The sequence below is a fragment of the Antechinus flavipes genome, chromosome 6 (assembly GCF_016432865.1).
Source record: "Antechinus flavipes isolate AdamAnt ecotype Samford, QLD, Australia chromosome 6, AdamAnt_v2, whole genome shotgun sequence".
Lineage (NCBI taxonomy): Eukaryota > Metazoa > Chordata > Mammalia > Dasyuromorphia > Dasyuridae > Antechinus > Antechinus flavipes.
In genome coordinates this window covers 59,247,683-59,254,098 of record NC_067403.1, presented here as the reverse complement: position 1 = coordinate 59,254,098, position 6,416 = coordinate 59,247,683, and the positions used below count along the sequence as shown (strand labels likewise).

Here is a 6,416-nt window from a genome sequence, read left to right as displayed (position 1 = left end):
CATTTTCTTAGCAGTTTTTTTCTTAAATTTAGCTATTTCTGTGTCTAGAAAATAGATGGATCTCCAGAAGGATGACTACACTGCAATTTTTAGCTCATAAGAAATTTACAGTTTCATATCTTTCTAATACAATTACCTGAATCATTTACATTCCTAGAAATAAGTTCAGAATCAGTCACTTTGACTTGCAGGTAATGTCTTTGGAAAGGATCAAGATGGTTTGAAAATCCTTTTGGTATGAGAAATTCATTTGTAAAGGGCCAGTATTTTTAAGAGATCTGAACACTGTTTTTTTAGAAATTTGGCACTTGGAGAAAAATCTGCTTTGTTATTATAAGCATAAAGGAGAAGTGTGTAATCCTTATGCTAAGAGAGCCAGAATAGTATGTTTTTATAGTCAGCTAAAACTATCAATTTTTTTTGAAGCTGCTTAAATCTATCACTTCAGTTGAAGTACACTATATTTGCAATTGTTTTATTATGCTATTTTTGAATTATAAGTAATTCAGTATTCAAGAAAAGAGTAAGATTGGTTGCCCTCAGGAATAGGATTCTCTCATATTCATGGTCATTACAATAAAGATGGACTTGTTTCATACTTAGCATGAGGTTGGTGTAGTCCATTATGTCTTTTGGATGTTTGAAGACATAGTGAGTAGATATGAGTATAATGAAAATGAATGTCTCAGAATAAGATATAATAAGAAATTAAAGTAAAAAGAGAAGTTGAAGTTAATAGAATTAAAACTAAGACTCAAATTCTGAATACCTGAGTATCAATCTAACAATTGACCTTGCTGGATGACATAAATTGACTATCATTTGAGAACTATTTTGTATTGTCTAAACTCTATTGACTGGTTGCAGTGGGAGCAAGTGTTAGATTACTAATTAAACTGAATTGTGCTTTTGTAGTCCTCCCTATTTCTTAGTGGCTTTTTGGCAGCTATCTGGATTCAGGAAAAGTTATGTGTATATACCTGCATGTCAGACATAGATGCTGAATTGCTTTATTTCTTTTACCGTTGTTATGGCAAGATTAAAACTATAAATAGTAAAGAATATTGTATATTATTCCTTTGGGACACCATTTATATTTGCAAAGGTCACAAAATTAGGACCAGTGAAATTGAGCAATTCAGGAGTAGTTGGATCAAGTTCAGAAACTGGGGAATCTGAGGTAATTTCAGTAAATACACATTATTTACACTTTTTGTTTTTCTAATAAGATATCATGATTGCCCAAATAGAAGCAGAAGTGTGGATAGGTCAGCCAATCTCTGAGAATCATAGAAAAGTTGTCACTGCTACTCAATATGGAAAAAGCACATTACTATTACTGTGAATATGGAACTTTTTAGACCCAAGTACTTATATTACTAATCTCATCAGGGTTCAGGAAATATGTAGCTAAGGTAAAAAGGGAAACAAAGCAAGGAAAGAAAGGAGGAAGAAAGGGAGGAAGGAAGGAAGGGAGGGAGGGAGAGAAGGAGGATGGGAAGGAGGAAGGATGGGGGGGAGGAAAGGAGGGAGGAAGGAAGGAAGGAAGAAAGAAAGAAAGAAAGAAAGAAAGAAAGAAAGAAAGAAAGAAAGAAAGAAAGAAAGAAAGAAGGGAAGTAAGAAGGAAGGAAGGAAGAAAGAAAAAAGGAAGGAAGAAAAAAGGAGGGAGGAAGGAAGGAAGAAAGAAAAAAGGAAAGAAGGAAGAAAAAGAAAGAAAGAAGAAAGAAAGAAGGAAGAAAGAAGGAAGGAAGAAAGGAAGAAAAAAGGAAGGAAGAAAAAAGGAGGGAGGAAGGAAGAAAGAAAGAAAAAAGGAAAGAAGGAAGAAAAAGAAAGAAAGAAAGAGAAATAAAAAGAGAAAAGGAAGGAAGGAGAAAGAAAGAAAGAAAAGAAAATATCTTTTTATTTTGTGAAAATATTTTGGGGGGGTTGACAAGCTTTGTCTTGATTTAAATTAAAATTATTAAATTAAATTAAATGGAATTAATTTTTTTAAAAATCATACACCATAGAATTCAGGAGGGATTTGATGATACTTCATTGTAAAAGCTCAGATTTAGGGACAGGTCAAATGTTTCAACAGTATCTCATACATGTATATTTTCCAAAAGATTAATGGACAAATGCTCTCAAAAGCAGATGGAGGGAGAAAGCATGGACAAGAATGTCAATATAAGAAGGCAGGCATAGCTGGCCATCTGTATCAAACAAAATTAGAAATTCAATAAAATATAGTAGCCCACATTCATGTAGCTATTTGGGGTCATAAAGCAATTAATAAACATTAACTAATTTGAACCAGATAATGGTTCTTTGAGGAAAAGTATAAATATTATTAACATTATCTCCAGTTTGCAAATAAAAAAAAAATCCAGTTTAAGAAAACTGCCTGGGTCCCTGATCCAAGATCACCCAATAGAATCCCGGACAAAAAAGACTAATCCTTTTGGATCTATACCCCGTTTCCTTTCTCCTTCAAGAGAGAGGTTGCATGAGGATGTTATTTAAAGTAAGGCTCATAGTGCTTCTGTTTTTTGAGCTGGAGCAGAATTTGGGTTGAGTTAGCTTGATATTTAACAGAATGGAAGATTATTAGTGGAGATTGAGGTTAGATTGGGAGAAAGAGGTATAAAGAACACAGAAAAGCTTTCAGAAAGGTTAACAGAGTGGACTAAAAAAGGCTGTTGACAAATACAAAAGGAGTAAGGATGAAATCGTTTGCTCAATTTGCTTCAACATTTAATTTCACACTTTAAAGACATAGAGCCATGTTTTCCAAAGGTTTTGCCAGCCTTTCATACTTTAGGTTTTAATCCAAGTGCTGATCACTTGTTTCTGCATTTAAATTGTACCTGCCTCTGAATTATTGCTCCTATAACCTATTGGTTTCTGTCTTCACAAAACAAAACAAAACAAAAAAAAAAGCACAAGCATGAGTAGTTTAGTATTTTAATAGGAGTTCCATTCCAGATATCAGTTGCCTGATTCTGTTTTGAACAAATGAGCAAAAGTATATAGATAGAAGAGTGAATAAAAAGAAAACCTAGCTTTCTAAAAAATCAATTAAGAGGAAATAGATGATCCTATTAGTAAAAAGACTTGGCCTACACACACACACACACACACACACACACACACACACACACACACACACACATTTTCCTGATATTCCAGAAGAAAAATCTAAAGTTATTTATTGAAAGATTATAAATCATTCTTAAAAGATTTGGCATGAATGGTCCCCCCCACCCCTTTTCATTTTTTGTTCTTTTTAGCTAAGCCTTGAAGAAAGGCAAAGTGTATAGAAACAGGCACAGCTATATACATACATACGTATATATAGATAGATAGATATAAATTTTGTGTGTGTGTGTGTGTGTGTGTGTATTTAAGACCTCTCAGAATACTGTGTGGTGAAAGCATTTGGCAAAAAGAAGCAAATGTAGTCATTGAGAGTAAGTAGGAGAGTGAGTAATCAGCTTATTAAAGATGGAGATTAAAGGACCCAACTACTTTTGCATGAGCAGCAAATGTACAGGACAGAAAACCACAGTAGGAGCAGCAGAAGCAGATGGCAGTGACAAAAGCAAGTAGGAGAATGGGATATGAACAACAGAGGGCCTAGAATATAAGAAACACAACTAGATCCAACAACAGAACCAATGTTGCATTCTGGTTAGCTTTGTCTGATGGTGCTATGAATTTTGCAAGAGACTCAAATGGAACCAGTCTGGGAGTAGGTAAAGGATAAGATAAGGAGAGAAAGCTAATTTGAAATTACATGACTTTGGAGGTGAGATAATTTTCCCTTTCTTTTCAAATATATACTGAAGGAAAGCTATGTTTTTTGACTGCTAATTTTAAATTAGTCAAGCATTAGAAAATAAGTATGGAAAAGGATAATCAAATGACTATATACATACATACACATATATGTATGTATATAGTCATATATATGACTATATGCCATATATATATGACATATATATGTCCAAGGCCAGAACTCTGGAGAAGTATATTTGAAATAAGGTATTAACTCAGAGGAATTGATGAGACAATGGTTATCTAGTTTACATATATACTTAGCACTTAGCATGATGATGTAATGGTTCTCTAAGTTCACACATAATCAGTATGCTGTAATGATGTAATTACTATAAAGTATATAAGAGCCAACAAGGACTGGAAGAGAGACATTCCATCTCCCATCATCCTAGTGGCTCTCCTGCCTTCTGCATTCCTTCACTGAAACCAAGGCCCATCTGAAGGACCCCAGAAAGCTCAATGAATTCACTCAAGAGAGAATTCTCAGGCATGGGCCATAGCTAATCTGGAGAACCAAGGATACTATAGGCTGTCATTATAGTACCTTTGGACTGGCAATATATGATCGACTTTTCCTGGGTGACATATGGATGGCACTTAATCTATTTTCCACCTCATGCTTTACTCTTAACTTGGTCAAAAGCTTCTCAATCTGCAGATATTTGAATTAAGAGATTCCAACGGCTTCTACCTGCCATGGTTATCCATGTATCCAAACAGCTTGTGTCACTGGGAATCACATTGTTCATATCATCCAGTGGTGGGGGAAATATTCCTTCTCAATCTTAAATCCTCTGAGCCAAATATAAAATAGAATTCTAGGTAATCCAGCTTCAAGTTACTGAGTTTTTAGGCAGACTGACTTTTCCAAGTTTTTCTCTTCGTATGTATACCAAAGTTTGTTGATAATGAAGAGGTTCTCCTTTTTGACAATTTTATCCTTCATTTTCTTTTGGATGGCCTTATCCATTTAATTTTCAATTCTGGTAAATGTGGACACAATTGATGCTGTCCAACATCATTCACACTCTTTACTCCATTGGCCACTTTGCATGTACAGGACCTCCAAGTGCCAAAACTCAGAACATTCATTTTCACCTTGGGCTTTAATATTAGGGATGTAGCCATAATGCTTAGGTCTTACAGAAGGTAACCTTGACCATAAACATGAATGCTGTACCTGCTACAACTGCTTGCAAATGCTTTCTTATATAAAAAGAAGCACAATAGTATTTTTTTGGATATCAAGACACCCTATTTTTATGAATCTCTATTTTAATCAATGTGGGTACTTGCTCCCTCAATACTCAGTACAAATTCAGAAGTCAATTTTACTTTTCCTCTTGCTATCTAATCTATTCCTTTTCTAAATCCTTTGCAGAAGATTTGACCCAAAGTACAAAAAGTCTTTCTTTAGGTTCTTGAATTTAGGGGTCTAGGTGATACATATTGATCTTTGGATAAGAAAGATCTAATGAGCTCAAATCCTGACTTAGACACTTATCTCTATTACTCTTGGTAAGTAACTTAACCGGCCAGCCTCAGTTTTCTTATTTGTAAAATTTATATATACATAAATAAAATATGTATGTATACATATATATGAAGTGTTTTACAAACAAATAATAGCTACATATTATTATTAAAATGATAGTGATGATGATGATGATGATGATAATTATACCAAAAGAACACATGGGCTTCTTGCCACATCAGTGACACATCTGCATGCCATAAACATTTTTATTTTTTAAATGTATTAATCATTAGAAATATGAATATTTTGTATGTGTAAATATTGAAAGAGACATGAAAAGATCTATTTTAATGAGCTGATGAAAAGTGAAGCACATTTTAGGAACACATTGATGACAGAGTAATAAAAGTAGAAGGGATCTCAGTAACCACGTCCTCCCCCCTTTATTTTATGGATGAGGAAATTCAAGTTTTTTATTCATCTGTGGCTGAAAGGAGGATTCAGTTATCTTAATTTAGGGGGTCTATAAATTTAAATTCTGAGCTTCTAGGTAAAAATGAGGGATCAGGAAAGAGTAGCATCTTTTTCATGGGCCATTCTCCAAAGTATGAAGTTGTTTGGAAAGCATTTTCCTTGATTCTCTAACTAGAATTAAGTTTTTTTTTTTCTTTTGTTTTGTTTTTCTAATTCCTAGTTAAAGAACTTAGTAAGAAGTATTCATATGACTAACCAGAAGTCACAAACTAAAATCTCATTGGTATTTTTAAAATTTTAAATCATTTCAAGTAGAAACAAAAAAACATTGTATACAGCAACAAGATTATGTAATGATCAATTGTGAGAGACTTGACTCTATTCATCAATCAGCTAATTCAGAACAATTCCAATAGACTTGTGAAGGAGAGAGCCATCTGTGTCCAGAGAGAGGATTATGAAATGAAAACATCATATTTTGAGTTTTATTGTTGTTGTTGTTGTTGTTGTTTTCTTTTTGATCTGATTTTTCTTGTACAACATGATGAATGTGGAAATATGTTGAGAAGAATTGCACATGTTTGATCTGTTTTGGATTATTTGCTGTCTAGGGGAGAGGGGATGAGAGCAGAGAGGGAGAAAA

At 33.7% G+C, this 6,416-nt stretch overlaps 1 pseudogene; it reads right to left on the bottom strand.

Annotated features, from left to right (window-relative positions):
* Window positions 1-4,322: 4,322 nt before the first annotated feature.
* Window positions 4,323-4,841, bottom strand: LOC127541392 (aldo-keto reductase family 1 member B1-like; annotated as a pseudogene).
* Window positions 4,842-6,416: the final 1,575 nt, after the last annotated feature.